General features: G+C 39.8%; 1 protein-coding gene and 1 pseudogene across 3 annotated transcripts in view; one reads left to right on the top strand and one right to left on the bottom strand.

The window, feature by feature from the left end:
* Positions 1-20623, top strand: part of LOC105495979 (bone morphogenetic protein receptor type 1A) — a 169928-nt gene that overhangs the window by 91739 nt on the left and 57566 nt on the right. The gene's annotated exons all lie outside the window — the stretch shown is intronic.
* LOC105496011 (putative RNA polymerase II subunit B1 CTD phosphatase RPAP2 pseudogene) lies at positions 7285-8146 on the bottom strand (annotated as a pseudogene).

Here is a 20623-nt window from a genome sequence, read left to right on the forward strand (position 1 = left end):
GGTTTGTGAATTTGCAGCTCCATATGATATAGTGGGGAGAGCATGCCACAACGTTTTCAGTAGCATCTCCTCATACTCTGTTACTACATTTCAATTCCTAACTTTATCTTCCAGCCTAATAATTTCTCTCTTGCACTACTGTCTGATAGTTTCAACTGTGAAAGGTAATTTCCAGTCTTGGTGTCACAGATACTCCAGTTTAACCTCTGATTATATCTTATGTATTCTTCCTTCCTTCCTTCCTTTTCTTTCTCCTTTCCCTGCTCTGTCTTTTATAGGGCAGGGGATAGAGAACATCTCATTGCCCCTTTTGTTTTTCTTTTTCCTCATTGCTGCTTTTTAAAATGATTATTTTATTTTTATAAGATTATATATTGGCCAAGCACGGCGGCTCACGCCTGTGATGCCAACACTCTGGGAGGCTAAGGTGGGAGAATTGCTTGAGGCCAGGAGTTCGAGACCCCATCTCTATTTAAAAATAGTCACATACACACATGTGTATATGTATGTGTGTAAAAAGATTATGTAAGCAGCCTATTAATAAGTTCCTGTATAAAATTTTAAACGCTATGCACCGAAGTCTTTCAGTCCCTCTTCCCCACCCTTCACCCCATTGCCCTCCTCACCACCCTCCTTCACCTCGATCCCACTGCCATCTTGGGGCCCTCTGTTTCTTAGGTTGTTGGTCTGTTCTCTGTTGAGTTAATTTTGGTATTAATATCTTTCTAGAAAGTCATACTTTTTTTTTTTTTTGAGATAGAGTCTCCATCTGTTGCCCAAGTTGGAGTACAGTGGTGCCATCTTGGCTCACTGCAACCTCTACCTCCTGGGTTCAAGCAATTCTGCCTCAGCCTCCTGAGTAGCTGGGACTACAGGTGCCTGCCACCACGCCTGGCTAAATTTTTGTAGTTATAGTAGAGACGGGGTTTCATCATGTTGGTCAGGCTGGTCTCAAACTCCCGACCTCAATGATCCACCTGCCTTGACCTCCCAAAGTGCTGGGATTACAGGTGTGAGCCACCATGCCCAATCCATACATTCTTAATTTTCAGATTTATTCTTATAAAATTATGCCTAATGAGAATATCCATCTCATAAAGTTAGTGTGAAGATTAAAGAATTTAACATATGAAGTATGTAGAACAGTGCCTGGCCTATAGAGCTCTAAGTGTTAACTATTATTTAATACTATTATACTTGAATATTTATAATTATTTTTGGTAGGCCTCCTTGTACTTCATATTACTCGTTTCTTCTTTATTTTTGTGCTTAGACTTCCTAGGGATATTGACCTTTCTAGATATATTTCGTGGGTCTTTTCAAAGAGGCAGCATTTTAGTTTTATAAATTAACTCCACTTTTTTGTTATATATTTAATAATTTTTGCTTTTAACATACTACCTTTTCTTCCTGCCTTTGGTACCCATTCTAGTCTTCCATCTCGGTTACACATAATATTCTTCTATTTTTAAACATTTTTCTGTTGTTTCTGAGGGTTTAGGAACAGTAGGAACACATTTGTTTATTTTCTCAGCCTTAGTTACAGCTGCTTGTATGTTTTCAAAAGCTTCTTGCACCTCTGTCTCCTGATGGTCTGTAATCTTTCCAGCAACCCAGGATTTAAATTTGGGAACCACCTGTGATAACTGCATCTCTACTTTCTATCAGATCTAGAAGTTGCTAAATTCCGTCAGCTCCACCTCTATAATAGTTTTCTTCCACTTCTCTATTCTCATTGCCTCTTGTTGGGATGGTTACTTCTCGTGTGAACTACTGAAATTACCCTTTGGCTTATCTACCTCACCCTGTCCCTTTCATCCCATGTAATGCTTCAAGAGTGATTTTTCTAAACCATGGTGCACTCACTTCTTTGCTCTGAAACCTCCAGCGATTTCTCCTTGTCTGTTGAGTTAAGTTCAGGCTACTTTACACTAGCATTTGAAAATCTTATGAATTAATTCCTGCCTACACTTAATCATTCTTTATTCCTTTGTTCTTTAGGAAAAAATCGTAATTGGTAAGATAAACCAAATATAAAACTAGATAGTGATGCTGTTTTTCAGTCTTACTGATCTCACTCTATTCCTTATCTTTACCATGCTTTTCTGACTTTGTGCTTTTGCCTCTGGATTTCCCAGTCTGGAATGCCTCTCTCACATCCTAGTATGTTGAAATCTTTCCATTATTCAAGTGTGAGCTTAGATGCCAACACTTTGATGAAGGCTTATCTGATCCCATTGCCTGGAATTAATCTTCTTTTCCCATGTCTTTGGATTTGAACTGTGGCTTCTGTGCTCTGTTACTAGTCATACCATTTTTGATAGTCTACCAGTAACTTCTGTGCCTTAGATCCACATTTACACTGGCTTGTCAGGATTGGTCAGTGAATCAGATAGGTAGTAAGTATAAGCTTCTAGAACTGCACTATCCAATATGGTTGTCATTAGCCACATGTATTTTGGCTACCAAGTAGCCACATATGGTTAGTGTCCACTTTATTGAATAACATAGAAACTTTCATGATTGCAGAAAGTTATTTTGAGCAGCATCTAGAACAATGCCTGGCAAATAATAGACACCAGGGAATGTTGCTCCTATGTATCACATCCTCATAGTAAGTAATATTAGTTTATATCAGTAAATATTAGTTTAACTTTCCTTTCCTCATCTGAATTTTATTAGTTTACCTGTGCCATTTAAAAAGTAATAGTTTATCTTTATGGCAGCTAATGCAGTGCATGAACAATAAATATATGTTGGGTGAGTAAGTAAGTACTACGAAGCACCCAGAAAGCATCTTGCTCTCTTTTGGGGTGGGGAGAGTAGGGGAGAGGAAGTTAAAAAAAATTCATTACTCAGGCCGGGTGCAGTGGCTCATGCCTGTAATCCCAGCACTTTGGGAGGCCGAGACGGGTGGATCACTTGAGGTCAGGAGTTTGAGACCAGCCTGGCTAACATGGTGAAACCCTGTCTCTACTAAAAATACAAAAATTAGCCAGGCATAGTAGTACACACCAGTAATTCCAGCTCCTTGGGAGGCTGAGGCAGGAGAATGGCTTGAACCTGGGAAGCAGAGGTTGCAGTGAGCTCCGCACCCAGTGCTCAGCGCCACTGCACTCCAGCCTGGGTGACAGAGCAAGACTCCATTTCAGAAAAAAAAAAAGTTAATTACTCAATTAGTGAATATTTCCAGGAAGCTTAAACAGGGTAGACTAAGCAGCTAAATAAAGGTGGTCTTATCTAGTGCTTTTCAAATTTATTGTACGTGCATGTCACCTGGGGGTCTTGTTAAAAGATTCTGATTCAGCACGTCTGGGATTCTGCATTTCTAGCCAGCTTGCAAGCTAGCCAGCTCCACCCAGTGAGGGTGTAATTCATTAGGTTGTCTACTTACACCCATTTTAACATTTCCTAGTCTTTAGAACTAGTCCTTTAATTTAGCTCACAGTTTTTTTGTTGTTGTTGTTGTTGTTGTTGTTGTTGTTGTTGTTTTGAGACAGGGTCTTGCTCTGTTGCCCAGGCTGGAGTGCAGTGGCAGATCATGGCTCACCACAGCCTTGAACTCCTGGGCTCAAATGATCCTCCTACCTCAGCCTGCCAAAGTGCTGAGATGGATTGCAGGCATGAGCCACCACACCTGGCCCAAAGTTCTCCTTTTTGAGGTCATAATTTTTAAAGACAGCCCTTATATGTTCAGGAAAAGTTTTTGCATAAAAAGTTCTTTTTCATGTTTTTTGCATAAAGTAGGTGCATTGTTTAGTACCAATATGAGAAAGACTTAATTGTGAATACAGCTTTATATTATTAGATTTCTTATGTGATAATATAAAAAAACAGTAAACTTTAGTGCTTGACTATTCATGATAGTTGAAAGTTTTAAGCTAATTCAAAGTATGAAACAAACCAGAAATATTTTGGAAAGAGAGGTTTTAAGTATATTAAGGTCCTCCATTTTATGATGTGAATCTAAATTTCTGTTCTCTGATGTCTAGAAATCACAAAAGGATGGTGATTTTGGGAACAAAGTTCTTGAGCTAGCACTGTCAGTAGTAACTGGCTGTTACTGTAAGATCTAGAGATACATTTTTAGATGCCAGTATACTTATAAAGAACTGTTAAGAGTGCATTATGTAGTTTTATGGTTGGTTTAATTCCCCAAGTATATTGCCCTTAGCAAGATATTACTATTTTTTATTGCTTAAATTTATTTATTGAACATTTTTATTCCTTTGCTTAGAAACGTGCTAGACAGTGGCAATTACATTGCAGCAAGATAAGTGAAAAAATCAGCTGACTAAGCTTTATAAGAGGAGGAATCATGTCTGTTGTATTTACCGTTGGATAGTCAGTACATGGCACATAACCAAGTCATCATTAAGTCATTTTTGAGTGAACATTGCTCAAGATCTGCGAAGCAGCTGTGGTGTGTGCTGGGTGTACTAGAAGTTGAACGGGACTCCTCACGCAGCCTGATGAGTTGGGATCGAGGATTGCATACACAAGGGAACTCACAGATCAAGTCCTAAAGAGAACACTGTAGTTACTCTGGCAAAGAACAACGAGGACACAAAGGCTGCGCAGAGGAATGGAAGCCCGGAAGGAATGCCTGTGAAGGGAGAGCGGCTGCACTGACTTTGGTAGAGTTGGAGCATCGTAAGGGTATAGAGGAGAGGGGAGGACAGTAGTAGAGACCTCAGCAGATGTCATATCACAAAAAGTCTTGTGTTACTAATTTTAGCCTATGAAATGAGGATATTTTTTAGGTTTTTAAGCAGAGAGAATGGCAAGGTCATTTGGTTTTAGAAGTTAGTCTGGGCTAGGCATGATGACAGATGCCTGTACTGGGCAAGCTGAGGAGGGAGGATGGCTTGAGCCCGGGAGTTGGAAGCTGCAATAAGCAGTGATCACATCACTGCAGTCCAGCCTGGGCAACAGAGCAAGACCTTGTCTTTAAAAAAGAAAAGTCTGAAATACCTCTTACAACTCTTTAAAAAAAAAAAAAAAAGTTCTTTCAAGCACATATGGAGTGTTTTATGAAAGTGACCGTTTACTGGGCTATACAGCAAGTTCTTATACATTTCAAATAAAATCAACCATATTTTCTGGCAAGAAAGCGTGGATGTTGGAAATGAATAACAAACTATACACGTTTGGAAATTTAAAAACACACCGGTAAATCTCACAGATTAAATATAAAATAATCAATTTAGTGAACACCTTGAACAAAATAATAGAGAAAATAACAGCCTGAGCAACATAGTGAGATCCCGCCTCTACCAAAAAAAATAAAAATTAGCCCGGCACTGTGGTGTCCCCCTGTAGCCCCTACTCAGAAAGCTGAGGTGGGAGGATTGCTTGAGCTTGGAAAGTTGAGGCTGCAGTGAGCCATGATCACACCATTACTCTCCAACCTGGGCTACAGAGCACAAGACCTTATTTAAAAAAAAAAAAAAGAAACTTAGGACATACTAAAGCTTGTGTGAAACCCTGAAGCCTTAAATATTCATATTTTAAAAGAAGATTTGAATACTAATAAGCTAATCTAAGTTAGGGAAAGAACAAGGCAGTAAATTCAAGTGAAGTCAAATAGATGATACAGATAAAAGCTAACACTTCTAGAGTTCTTACTCTATTCCAAGCACTGTTCCATGTTCTTCACAAAGATTATCTCATTTAATCTTCCCAAAGCCATATGAGGGGGGTATTGTTATTATGTGCACTTTACAGATGAGGAAACTTAGGCACAAAGAGAAACTTATCCAAGCTTCTATATAATAAGTGTGATAGAATTGGGGTTTGAAATGATGAATTTTTTTTTTGAAGATACATTGAAGAGGATTAACAAAGCTGAAAGTTGTTTTTTTATGAAAAGGCTAATAAACTATTTGAAAGATTGATCAAGAAAAAATATAAAGTACAAATAATACTGAGGATGTAAAAGGAAGATACAGAAGAAAGTCTTAAAAATAAAATCTTGAATCACTTTATACCAATAAATTTTACAATTTAAATGTCAATTTTCTAGAAAATTATAACAACAAAAATTGACTTAGAGTAAATAGAAAACTTGGATATTTCTATAACTGTTAGAGAAACTGGATTTGTAATTAAAAGAGCCACCCACTTTCATACACTTAGAGATAAACCTTGGGCCCAGATGATCTTTTTTTCTTTTTCTCTTTTTTTTTTTTTTAAGGAAAAAAAGCCACTTCAGAGACTTCATTTATTATATGAAGAATTAGGGAAAACTTGGTCCCACCATTTTAGGCTATTTTTACAGTAGAAAAAATATTGCACATTTATGAAAGTTTACTAGGGGCAAATTTCAACTTACCTGTAAAATAGTAATGCCAGCCGTGTAGATGGCACTGTAAACCAAAAGGCAGAATGACTAAAGAAACTACTTGAAAATTTAACAATTATCTCTTCAGTATCCTTCCTGCTCCAAGATTTGCTGTGGTCAGTTTTCCAAGTGTTAACGACCTGGAAAAAAAGCTCATTGTGTTTAAGACGTATCCCTTCTGAGTCTTGTGATTTGGTGGTTTCTTTATCCAAAACATATCATCCTCTATAAAACTCCCTGATCTTCAGATTTAACTTTTCAGTTTCTTTTTCCAAGTTCTCGTCAGTGGTTTAATGGCTGTATCTGAGCCCCTAAAAGGTAAAGACTCATCCAAACTGTTGAGACTCCTTCCAGGCAGGGGGAATGAGACTATCTGGGTCTGAGATTATGTCATTAAGTTCTTTTTTTTTTTTTTTTTTTTGGAGACAGAGTCTCGCTCTGTCACCCAGGCTGGAGTGCAGTGGTGTGACCTCCACTCATTGCAACCTCCGCCTCTTGGATTCAAGCAATTCTTCTGCCTCAGCCTCCCAAGTAGCTGGAATTATAGGCACCTGCCACCACACCCAGCTAATTATTATATTTTTAGTACAGACAGGGTTTCACCATGTTGGCCAGGCTGGTCTGGAACTCCTGACATCAGGTGATCCGCCTGTCTTGGCCTCCCAGAGTGCTGGCATTACAGGCATGAGCCACTACACCCGGCGTCACTAAGTTCTTTAACCAGAGAGGCTTCGGGTTTCAGACACACAGAAGCATAATTCTGACCATACAAAAACCTCAAAGTTTCTTGTGTCTTCCACCCAAAGTCTCCTTCAAAACTTTAAGTTTCTCTGCCACTTCAGGACACACCTGCACTAGAGACTGACCTAGAAACTTGGTTTGATTTGGCAAATTTTCTGTTAAAGTGCCCGCACTTTTCTTATTAATAACTTAATAACTCCTTAAGTTATTAATAACGTATTAACTCCGCACTTAATAACTCCTACTAGAGTTATTTCTGACCTACTGTATTTACTTTCAAAATTTTCTGAAGCTTTAATCTTTCAGGCAAAGTACTATTTGAAGAACTCTTGAGTATTTACTTTCTGTAAAGGAAGTTCACATGTAGCAGCTTTCTCCTGAGTATCTAATTTGCAATAGCCTAACTGCTCAGTGACATCCACTACTGTCTGTTCTTTGTGCTTGGCATTAGCTTTGAGATCAGCTTTCTTTTTCATTATGCTTTTTTGGTGCAGCTGTGGTCTAATACTTGTTGAATTTGGTCCGTTCCCTGGTAGAATGGAGGAAACAAAGTCTGCTCATTATCACTGCTGCTGTCATTATGAGTGCTAGAAGAACTAGATTCATATTGCTTTTCAAAGTGGCTAGGATTGTCTATATCTGATGTTTTAATGGCTTTACTGCATAACTGTACTTCTTTTCCAGAATGGCCGCTTTGCCCTTCCTTTAATAGTTGAAAATCAGGATGCCTCTCCCCATACTGGAGTTTTGGGAATTTGTGCTTCAAAAAACTCAGATGCTTAATAACAAAAATTGCTGCAAAAAGACTTTCTTTCAGTAATATCATAGACTTTATTGGTTTTGAAATTTTATATTTAATTCCCAGCTTCTTGTGACATAAAGGATAACCACAGAGTTTGACAAATAGAACGTTCATTCACTACATCGTTGTAGTGAGCAAGTGTAATGAACTTCCTCTTTTAGAAACATCTTCTTGTTTCAAAGTACTTGTCTGTTTAGTACCTGTGGCATTTCGAGAATGGTGGGAGCCCTGGCCTTGCGTAGCCCAGCACAGTCAGCCATAGGGGAGAGTAGTCTGCGGGTCGGGACCAGCTCCAGAGTCTCTCCCCGAGGCCCCATCTCCCTACCTGGCCCAGATTATCTTAAGGGTGAATTCTTTTCAGCTATCCAGGTCGTAGGTATGTCCACATTTACACACGCTGTTCCAGAGAATAGCAAATTAAGGAAAGTTCCTCAGTTTATTGTGACTAGCATAACCTTGATACCAAAACCAAGCGTGGCTAATATGAAATAAATTATTGGCCAATCTTGCTTATGTAAAATCTAACAAGATAGAAGCAAAACAAGTCCAGTAGTATGTTTAAATATTTTATATGTATATATCTCATGTCTACAATGCTGACTGTAATACAGTTCTGACTGAGACTCCACAGTCTGCCTGAGACTCCACAGTCTGCCTGAGACTCCACAGGTTTAAGGGCGCAGTTCCCAACGAGACTGCCCTTGCTGCAAGTACCAGTTAAAAGTTTGGTGGTCCCCAGACCACCTGTGCTTCCAGTGAACTGGCTGAAAATCTGGGGGTTCCCATGAATTCCCCTCAAGTTTGATAATTTATAAAGTGACTGACTGAACTTGGGAAAGCGGTATACTTAAGTTACACTTTAATTATGAAGAATGCAGATCAGGACCAGCCAAATGAGATACAGGGAACTGGGAGGGTTCCTAACAAGGAGCTTCTGTGCTCTCTTCTCCTGGAATCATGGTGTGTCACCCTCTTGACATATCAGTATGCTCACCAATCAGGAATCCTACCTGAGCCATGGTGTATGGAGATTTTATATGTAGGTGTAATGGAATAATTTGCCATGTGATTGAACTCAAACCTTCAGTGTTCTCTCCTTTCTTCCTTAGAGGCTTAGCTGGCTCAAACGCCATCCTTCTACACATGGTGGCCTTTCTGGTGAGCAGACCCCTTTCTGAGTCATCTTGTTAGCATAATCTCAGGAATGATCCGTGAGGCTCGTGGATAACAAAGGCACTCCTCCTACCAAGGAAATTCCATGAATTAAGAGGTTCTCTCCCAAGAACTAGGGTCAAAGACTGAATACATTATTTATTATACAATAATGACAAATTGAAATTATCTCAGGAATCCAAGAATAGCATGTTAATTATCATTGCTTCATAACAGTTTATCCAAAAACTTAATGACGTGAAACCTTAACTTACAAGAATTCAGGAGTAGCCTAGCTGGATGTGGTTCTAATCTTTATGTCTCACAAGGTTGCAGTCAGGAAGTCAGCCGGGGCTACAGTCATCTGAAAGCCTGACTCAGGGAGAATACACTTCCAAGGTGGCACACTCACATGGCGTTTGGCAGGAGGCCTCAGTTCTTCACCCCATGGGCCTTCACATCGGCTCCTTGAGTGTCCTCACACTGTGACAGCTGGCTTTCTCCAGAACTAGTGATCCAGAAAAAGCAAGGAGAAAGCTGCAGTGCCTTTTAAGGACCTAGTCATTACTTTTTCTTGTCTTTTCTTTTCTTTTTTTAATTAAATTGAGATGAGTTAAATTGAGATGGGGTCTTGCTATGCTGACCAGGCTGGTCTCAAACTCTTGGTCTCAAGCAGTCCTCCTGCCTATTCCTCCCAAAGTGCTGTTACTACAGGCAGGAGCCTGTAGTATTTCTTTATCCTGTTTGTTAGAAGGAAGTCACTCAGTTTAACCCATACTCAAAGGAATTAGTTTCCACCTCTTAAAAAGAAGAGTATGAAAGAATTTGTGGACATGTTTATAAACTACCACAGGCTGGGCGCGGTGGCTCAAGCCTGTAATCCCAGCGCTTTGGGAGGCCGAGACAGGTGAATCACGAGGTCAGGAGATCGAGACCATCCTGGCTAACACGGTGAAACCCCGTCTCTACTAAAAAGACAAAAAACTAGCCGGGCGAGGTTGCGTGCGCCTGTAGTCCCAGCTACTTGGGAGGCTGAGGCAGGAGAATGGCGTAAACCTGGGAGGCGGAGCTTGCAGTGAGCTGAGATCCGGCCACTGCACTCCAGCCTGGGCGACAGAGCGAGACTCTGTCTCAGAAAAAAAGAAAAAAAAAAAGAAAAACCATCACCGATGGTTTATTCAAGAAAGTTCTTAATATGAATTAGTATTAATTTATTAATTCATTTGTACATTGAAGGAGAAAAACTCTGTGATCATATCACTAGATGAAGCAAAAGCACTTGATGAAATTTAACTCCATGATGAAACCTCTCAGCAAACTAAGAAGGGAACTTCCTTAATGTGATAAAGACTTTCATTAAATTTATAATTTAGGAACAGTTGACATACCTAATATTTAGGCTTTCTGTACCTAATATGATTTATCTTTCTATTTGTTAAACGTATTCTTTTGTTCTTCAGTATTTTAAAATTGTGCTTTTATCAGTGTTTTACATTTGGAATTGCAAAATGATATAATGAAACATGAAGACTGGAAGTCCTCGCTAGAGCAATTAGGCAAGAGAAAGAAATAAAGGGCATCTAAATTGGAAAGGAGGAAGTCGAATCGCCACGCTCATATGTGTAGAAGACCCTAAAAGCTTCACCGTAAAACTCTTAGAACTGATAAATGAATTTAGTAAGGTTGCAGAATACAAAATCAATATACAAAAATTAGTAGTGTTTCTATACATCAATAATGAACTAGCAGAAAAAGAAGAGAGTAATCCATATACAAAAGCTACCAAAAAATGAAATACATTTGACCAAGGAGTTGAAAAATCTCTACAAGGAAAACCATAAAACACTGATGAAGGAAATTGAAGCAGGCACAAAAAATGGAAAGACATCCATTTTCAAGGATTTGAAGAATTAATACTGTGAAAATGACCATACTACGAAGAACAAGCTATAGATTCAATGCAGTCCCTATCAAAATACCAGTGACAGTCTTCACAGAAATAGAAAAAACAATCCTAACATTAATATGGGACCACAAAGGACTGCAAATGCCAAAGCAGTTCTGAGCCAAAAGGACAAAGCTAGAGGCATCACACTACCAGACTTCAAGATATACTGCAAAGCTCTAGTAATCAAACAGCATGGTACTAGCATAAAACCAGACAATAGACCAATTGAACAGAATAGAGAACCTAGAAATAAATCCATATATTTATAGCCAGCTGGCAAAGGTGCCAAGAACATGCTTTGGGAAAAAGACAGTCTTCAATAAATGGTGCTGGGAAAACTGGATATACATATGCAGAGTGAAACTGCACCCCTGTCTTCCACCATATACAAAAATAAGCTCTAAATGGATTAAAGACTTAAATGTAAGACAAAGGCACCAAAGACAAAGTGAATCATCTATTTTCTTTTATTATTATTTTTTAAAATATAGAGATGGGGTCTTGCTACGTTGCTCAGGCTGGTCTCAAACTCCTGGGCTCAAGTGATCCTCCTGCCTTGGCCTCTCAGAGTGCTGGGGTTACAGGTGTGAGCCACCAGTGCCCAGCTAAATACTGTATTTTCAGCCCATGTTTGCTTGCATTATGAAGACATTGTTATACTTATTGAAAAGAAGAGGCCGGGAGCGGTGGCTCATGCCTGTAATCCCAGCACTTTGGGAGGCCGAGGCAGGTGGATCACCTGAGGTCAGGAGTTCGAGACCAGCCTGGCCAACCCCGTCTCTACTAAAAATATAAAAATTAACCAGACTTGCTGGCATGCGCCTGTAGTCCTAGCTACTTGGGAGGCTGAGGCAGGAAAATATCTTGAACCCAGGAGGCGGAGGTTGAGATGAGCCAAGATTGCACCACTGCACTCCAGCCTGGACGACAGAGTGAGACTCATCTCAACAAACAAACAAACAAACAGAAGAATTTGCTTATAAGTTGACCCATGTGGTTCCAACCTGTATTGTTCAAAAAAACCAAAACCGCTGTTAGACCTAGAATCCCACTTCTGCAAATCTAACCTACAGTTTTATCTGCCCAAAGAACAACAGAAGCATCTCTTCAAGTTTATTTATTGCTGCATTGCTTATACTAAATTGGAAATAATCTAAAATATCCCTCAACATGGTTGTGCACCGTGGTGTGCACCTGTAGTTGGGACTACTTGGGAGACTGAGGCAGTGCAATCTAATTGCACCTGTGAATAGCTCCTGCACTCCAGCCTAGACCAGCATGGCAAGACCTCATCTCTAAGAAGAAAATGTTCATCAACAAGAGAATGGGCAAATATGGCCATAAGGTATTCACAGGATAAAACACTAGATAACAATGAAAATGAATTAAGAAGAACTACAAGTATCCATCATGGAAATACTTCACAGTGTTATGTGAACAAAATTAAAGCATTATACATATAAAAACAGTGAAGTTTTTATATATCTATTGAAAGTTGAACAATATGTAAGGCAATGCTGTTATGTCACTTACAATCCTTTCTTTGAAATGAAAGGCAAGTTGATGTGTGTTTAAACTAGAAATTCCAGGAAAAAATCAGAAAGGTACCTGGGCTTAAAGAAAGATGCTAAATGGGGCCGGGCGCCATGGCTCACGCCTGTAATTCCAACACTTTGGGAGGCTGAGGCTGGTGGATCACCTGAGATCAAGAGTTTGAAACCAGCCTGGCCGACATGGTGAAACCCTGTCTCTACTAAAAATACAAAAATAAGCCAAATGTGGTGGCACCTGTAGTCCCAGCTACTTAGGAGGCTGAGGCAGGAGAATTGCTTGAATCTGGGAGGCAGAGATTGCAGTGAGCCGAGATTGTGCCATTGCACTACAGCCTAGGCAACAGAGTGAGACTCCATATCCAAAAAAAAAAAAGATGCTAAAAGGAAAGCAAGGGCAAGTAAATGTCAAATCCATCTCATGCCATAGAACTACTTTTTTTTTTTTTTTTTTTTTTTTTTTTTGAGGCGGAGTCTTGCTCTGTCGCCCAGGCTGGAGTGCAATGGCACCATCTCAGCTCACTGCAAGCTCCGCCTCCTGGGTTCATGCCATTCTCCTGCCTCAGCCTCCCGAGTAGCTGGGACTACAGGTGCCTGCCACCTCGCCCGGCTAATTTTTTGTATTTTTAGTAGAGACGGGGTTTCACTATGTTAGCCAGGATTCTCGATCTCCTGACCTCATGATCTGCCTGCCTCGGCCTCCCAGCATGCTGGGATTACAGGCATGAGCCACTACACCCAGCCTAGAACTTCTTACAACATCCTAAACCAGTGTGTTTCAACCTGAAAAGATGTTCTAATGCAGAATAAAGAAAATGAAGTACAGATATTTCGTTCCCAAGGAGGGAAACTCTTCCTAGGTTCCCAAGTTCATGAACTTCACGTGCATATAGCAGGAATCTGTCATCTTGAGGGAGTTCTTTCTTAAACCTACGGGTTTGTAAGATTTTAGTTTTCTATGCTATCCTTTTTTGGTCATGCTTGTCAAGGAAGTATTGTTAAAATCTATTTTAATACCTTCTGCCCTTATTCAGGGCAGTTAGAGACTTAAATTTTACATACACATACTACCTTTGAACCTTCAGTGTGGTGTTTACATACTGAAAGTTTGCAGTTGAATTTAGATCATGCTTTGAAGTTCCCTTTGTCAGACCACATTGTTTGTACCAAAGAAAGACTGCATTTTCTTTTTGTCTGTAATTATTTCCATAATTATTTAACTTGGTATAACATGTGGTACTGTAAAAGCATAACCCAAGCCATTGTTTGCCTTAAGCAACATTTTAGATTTGGGGACGTGGTGTTTACTTTTACAAGCCTTTCTTAAGCCCTTTTAATTTATATCTCAAACTTGAGGATATCCATGAAAACAGTGGAAACTTTCTCTTCTCCGGATCTTGACACAAGTCAGGGATGGAAGTGAGCAAAAGGAAGTGGTGTGGTTTTTATATTATTTCAATTGTGTTGAGATAAGGAAATGGGATAGTTTATCCACTGTACTGCTCTTTTGGGAAAGTCTAGTTTGTATATAAAAGTAAAAGGAATTGGCATAACATTTTAATTCCTTCTGCTCTATTCAGTCATTCTCTCAACAAATACTTATTTAGTATCGACTATGTGCTAAGCACTGTTCTGGGTGCTAAAAATATAAAGTGAGTGAAACAGACTAACCCTCCTGGCCTCATGGAGCATATATTCTGGAGCAGGTGGCAGGCAATAAAATACAGAGTAAATTATATCAAATTATATAGCATGACAAATGCTAAAGAGAAAGAAACAGCCAGAAAGAAGAGGAGTGCTAGGTGTGGGGGGGATGGGTTCTGGATAGATTCTGCAGGTAGAACCAGTGGATTTGATGACGGATAGGAAATGGAATGCGAGAAGGAAAGAGGAATTTGTCAAGAATGACTTGAGATTTTAGGCCTGGTTATATCTATGTAGTGATATTCTAAAAATAAAAATAAAAAAAGATTTTAGACCTGGGACTTTTAAGATTTTACACCAAGTAAAGAGGCTGTTAACGGAGGTGGGAAAGACGTAGGATCTAGCAAATTTGGGAGGGAAGAGGCAAGGAAAGATAAGTGACAAATTGTATAGTTGCTGGTAACATTGTTAAGTCAATTTTTATACTATTTGAGCTGAATTTTTTTTTTTCCTTTGAGACAGAGTCTCATTTTGTTGCCCAGGCTGGAATGCAGTGGCACAATCTCAGCTTACTGCAACCTCCACCTCCCAGGTTCAGGCAATTCTCCTGCCTTGGCCTCAGGTAGCTGGGATTACAGGCACCCACCACCATGCCCAGCTAATTTCTGTATTTTTAGTGGAGATGGGGTTTCACCGTGTTGGCCAGGCTGGTCTCGAACTCCATGCTTCAAGTGATCTGCCTGCCTCAGCTTCCCAAAGTGCTGGGATTACAGGCGAGAGCCACTGTGCAGGCCCGAGTTGTCTTAAAAATAGCCCTTATAGCAGCCTGTGTCTTCTTTTAAGATGTTAGCAAGTATCTTTTCTGATAAGACATTTATTTGCCTTTATTCAGAATTGCTAATTTTATGCTAATCTGACCCAGAATACTCAAGTGTGCCTTTCCCTTTAATCCTCATATTAGCTATATTAGCTGGAATATTTTTGGTTGTAACAGAAAAATTAACTGTCTCTGACCTTAAAAATGGAATTTATTGGCTCTTAACTGAAGAGTCCCAAAGTAATTCAGGCTTCAGACAAGATTGCTTGAGCAGCTCATCGATGTCTCCCGGGATCTGGCTTCTTTCAGTCTCCTGGCTCTGCCTTCTGGTTCTCCTTCTGGGCCCAACATAGCTGCCAGCAGTTTCTGGGACTGCCTTATTCATATTGAGTCTGAGAAGAGTGACTTTGTCACTGCAGGGCCCGTGAAAGTCCTGAGACTGTTAGACCAGCTCACCCCTGAACTTTTTGTGGTGTGGAAGATAGAATATGCCTAGCGTAGGAGCCTCTACTCCTGAGATCTTAGGGGAAATCTTTGCATCCTGAATTAAAAAAAAAAAATTTAAATAGATACATAAGTGGAAATAAATGATTGATTTTTTAAAATTGCTTTTGCATTGTACAAGCACCATGGTTAACACAGCAAAAACAATTCCTCTTTAAAGCGGTCAGGTGGGAAGGGAAAAAAAGTAAGGTTGTATTCGGACATTAGTTTGATCAAGATAATTTTTCTTCTTAGAGATTTAATATTATTGCCACTTGACCAGCTGGAACTACAAAGAAACCATTAGATAATAATGGTTATATGATTATATAATAATAAGTATGATAGTTATATATACTAGGCCAGAATTAGTGTTTCTCTACAAATTGACCAAGCAGTGACGAAGAAAAATTACCTTCTCCTGCCCCCACAAAACAAGAACCAGTGTTTCTCAACAAGGAGAGTACTGTTAGCATTTGGTTAAGACAGTTCTTTATTTTGAAGGATTGTACCTGCACATTGTGTTTTCTATCCTGGTCCCTGGTCAAACCGTATGTCCTGTCATATCCTAGACATTATTGCAACCAAAAAGTCACCTGCATTTTTTAGATCCTCTTAGGAGGGGGTGGTAACCCAGCCACTGCTGATACCTGAGGGGAGTGCAAAGTGGGGTTTTTGAGGAGCTGGGACTGAGACCCTGAGGAGTAGGCACCACTGGGCCTAAAAGGATTCCATGGGGTTGATTCTGGGAGTGTGGAAGGAAGCAGAGAGTGTACATTGCTGCTGCCAGTTGAATGCTAGTGGCATTCAGGCAACTGACAGGAACAGCGAACCAAATCGGGGAAAAGAAAGTCCCTTCTCCCCTCTTCCAGCTTTCTCTAGTTCCCCAGTTGGCAGAGCCTCTCAGGAGCCAGCTGGTGAAGGACATATTGTCAGCAGCATCCCAGCTCCAGCGTCAGAAAGCAGAGTCTATAGATAGAAGAGGGGCCTTTTTTTTTTTTTTTTTTTTTTTTTTTTTTGGCTGAAAAGCAATAGTGTAAAAAGGGACACAGTACTTTCTGTTTTTTAATCTCATTACTTTCCTGCCAGCACCTTAACATGCAGTAACAAGTGGAATTTGGGCTTTGTCAGCAGCAAACCTGCCACTTACTAGTTGTGTTAATTTGGGCAAGTTTCTTTCTTTTTCTTTCTTTCTTTTTTTTCTTTTTTTGAGACAGAGTCTCGCACTGTCACCTGAGCTGGAGTGCAGTGGTGCGATCTCGACTCACCGCAATTTCTACCTCTCGGGTTCAAGCGATTCTCCTGCCTCAGCCTCCCGAGTAACTGGGTTTACAGGCACCCGCCACCACGCCTGGCTAATTCTTTGTATTTTTAGTAGAGACAGGGTTTTCACTATGTTGGCCAGGCTGCTCTCCAGTGCCTGACCTCATGAGCCACCATGCCTGGCCAACTTGGGCAAGTTTCTTAACTTTGCGCTTCCCTTTTTTTTTTTTAGCAGAGTTATGAAGATGAAAAAAGATCTTACAGAGTTCAATAAAAAATAACTTCGACTTTCTCATTTAACATATGTGCTCATGGTGTACCCGACAAAACGCTGCACTTTGGATTAGAAAACCTGGGTGTTAGTTTGTCATATATACTAGCTACATGGAATTCAGCAAGTTATTTATCTCCCTGAACCTATCCTTTCTCTGTAAGTAGGAATGATTTTATTTACTGTAAGGATCAAAGAGATGGGATAATGCATGTAAAACTAATTTGTAAGTTATAAAAATCACAGTGATGATAGGATGCTAAACAGGTACCATTAAATACCACCACATACCTGAGTTTCTCTGATTTAATCTGCACAAAAGACCTTGATCATCTGTTTTATGCTAGACTCTGAACTCTTTACCACCACATTAAACTCTTTTCTCCCTATTCAATTTACCAGTACAGGTTGAGCATCCCTAATCCAAAAATCTGAAATCTGAAATAAAACGTGAAGCTTTTTGAGTGTCGACATGACGCTCAAAGGAAATGCTCATTGGGGTGTTCTGGATTTCACAGTTTTGGATTTGAGTTGCTGAACCAGTAAGTATAGATAGTGCAAATATTACAAATTTAAAAAATCAAAAATCCAAAACGCTTCTGGTCCCAAGCATTTCTGATAAGGAGTACTCAACTTGTACCCATAGTATGCCTATGGGGTGACCAAACCCTCTCCCCTTCCAGACAGTTCTGTAATAACTGATTCACTTCACCTGTTTTTAGTCATGTGTGCGTGTTCTAGAGGAGAAACAGAAGAGTAACACCTAGGCCTCTTAAATAAACAGCTGACAAACATTACGAATCTCTTCAAAGTACAGATATGTCAAAGATTGCTGTATAGTTCAATCTAGTTGTAATTGTAAGATTTTTGTTGTTGTTTAATACAGTTATACAAACAAAAAACTTTGGAGAAACTAGATTAGGGAATTTGTAGTACAAGGTTGAATGATGTTTTTTGTAGTACAAGGTTGAATGATGTTTTGAAAACAGATTATCTATTTGAAGAATGTTTCAGAAACCTGGAAACATTTCTTTTGCATCTAATATTGAGGTCCTGGTGAAGGATATAAAACACACAAATGCATCAACTAACATCAACTATATATAATGCTATACTAGATTGTCTTGATTCTCTGGTCCTGGAAGAGTTTATACTTGTGTTGGGGAAACTATCTTGGCACAGAAGAAAAGTGAAGGATTTGATTGGGCAGGGACAGTTGAACAGAAATACGAAGGTTAAATATGGGCTTGTTTTGATTATTAATTAATAATTGAGCATGGGGGAAAGGTGGAGTTGGAAAGTCAAATCGGGGTAGCAATGAAATTGGTAACTTCAAAGTGATGGAGACGTGACGGTGGAAGTGTTATACAGTGGAACTTTCCTATCCCTGTTTTAGGTCATCACTTAAGTTGCGTGGTTGGCTTTCTTTGGTCCTGGCCCACGGGCATTATTGTAAAACTTTCTAAAAGACCCTGTTAGGAATATCTTACCCATAGCAAGATCTGACAGCATGGACGCCAAGGCAGGCATTTCAGTAAGATTTCTGTGTATTACCTCAGATGCACTCAGACAACTCTTTAAGCAAGTTATTTTCTTCAGGGTTTATGTTTAGATTTGGGGGATATTGTTTTCTACACTGATGTAAATAACTGCCAGTGATGTTGCTTCGGTTGTACAAGTGTGTATTCTTCTAAGGATTGATGGGGAGGAGTGTAGAGATCGGGAAGGAATGGATGAGTTGCTTGTTAAGGGAAAAGATGATATTCTTATGCTAATCCAGGCCCTGGATCAGGAGCAGAGCAGCCATGCGAACAATGGCCTTGGAGCCAGGAAGTCTGCAGTGAGTCTATTCCTTCTCAGAAAGCTTGTCAGACCCGGCGCCTGGAGCTGCCTGGGGGGAGGGACCCCTGGAAAGGGGAGTTTTCTCCTTGCTATTTTATGGAATTGGCTGCTGGCCAGCTTGTTGGAAATTCCCAAACTTCTCTACTAGAAAGTGAAAATCAAGGGTGGGGGGCTTAACGGGAAGAGGAAAGAATGACTTTAGTCTGTTTTTTCAGCTGACTTCAGCCTTTTCCTGGTTTTTTTTTTTTTTTTTAAAGTTCCAATTGCACTGTTGGTTCAGTTGTCTTGCTGTTTGAGAAGCCTTAAAATCTTTTACTTAAAAAAGAAATTATTTATATTTGAGTAATTCTGCCTTAATGTTATTTTCCTGTAAAGAAATGGTACCAGTCTGTGTATATAGCAAGGGGAAGTAAATTTATTTAGATGCCTATTTTGTCTGACTATTCAATAGCTTTTAAATGGCAGCATGATTTAAAAATTTTGATTATGCTGCATGTCAAATATGTGCATCTCCTCATTTTCTTCACGTTGCAAGATATTTTTAATTTAATGTAAAAATTCCGATGAATCATTTAGGAATTAAAAAATATGTTTTATCGTTAGACGTTATATAATTTTAAGAATGATTGCAGCCGGGCACGGTGGCTCACACCTGTAATCCCAGCACTTTGGGTGGCCGAGGTGGACGGATAGCCTGAGGTCAGGAGTTCAAGACCAACCTGGCCAACATGGCGAAACCCTGTCTCTACCGAAAATAGAAAAATTAGTTGGGCATGGTGGTGCGTACCTGTAGTCCCAGCTACTCCGAGGCTGAAGCAGGAGAATCGTTTGAACCCATGAGGTGAAGGTTGCAGTGAGCAGAGGTTGCACCACTGCAGTCCAGCCTAGGCAAGAGAGCAAGACTTTGTCTCAAAAAAAAAAAAAAAAAAAAAAAAGCTGGGCGTGGTGGCTCACGCCTATAATCCCAGCACTTTGGGAGGCAGAGGCGGGAGGATCACCTGAGGTTGGGAGTTTGAGACCAGCCTGACCAACATGGAGAAACTTCGTCTCTACTAGTAATACAAAAATTAGCCGGGCATGATGGTGCATGCCTGTAATCCCAGCTACTCGGGATGCTGAGGCAGGAGAATTGCTTGAACCCAGGAGGTGGAGGTTGCGGTGAGCCGAGATCACGCCATTGCACTCCAGCCTGGGCAACAAGAGCGAAACTCTGTCTCAAAAAAAAAAAATTGTTGAAAAATAAGATTAATATTTTGCTATGTGATTATGGAAACAGTTAATATGAGACAAAGGAGAAGTGCTCAGTTATTAATAATTACATCTATTTGTTGAAATGTTTACTGAGATGTAATATTACTAACTCCTTTGAGTTAACTCAAAGGAGTTAGTAATATCTCTATTTTGTGGCAAAGGAAACGGAGACCTGGATATCTTAAGTAATTCCCCAAAATCACACAGCAAATAAATACTGGAGCTGATTTTTAAAAATTATTTATATTTTATTATTTTTCCTCACTTTCCCTTGCCCTACATTTAATCCATTGCTAAGTACCGCTGAGTTTTTTTTGAGACAAGCCTCGTTCTGTTGCCCAGGCTGGAGTGCAGTGGCATAATCAAAGCTCACTGCAGCCTTGAACCCCTGGGTTGAAGAGATCCTCCCACCTCAGCCTCCCTAGTGTCTGGGACTACAGGTATTAACCACCATACCCAGCTAATTTTTTAAAGTTTTTTGTACAGATGAGGTCTTGTAGTGTTTCCCAGGCTGGT

The sequence above is a fragment of the Macaca nemestrina genome, chromosome 9 (genome assembly GCF_043159975.1).
Source record: "Macaca nemestrina isolate mMacNem1 chromosome 9, mMacNem.hap1, whole genome shotgun sequence".
NCBI classification, from domain to species: Eukaryota; Metazoa; Chordata; class Mammalia; order Primates; family Cercopithecidae; genus Macaca; species Macaca nemestrina.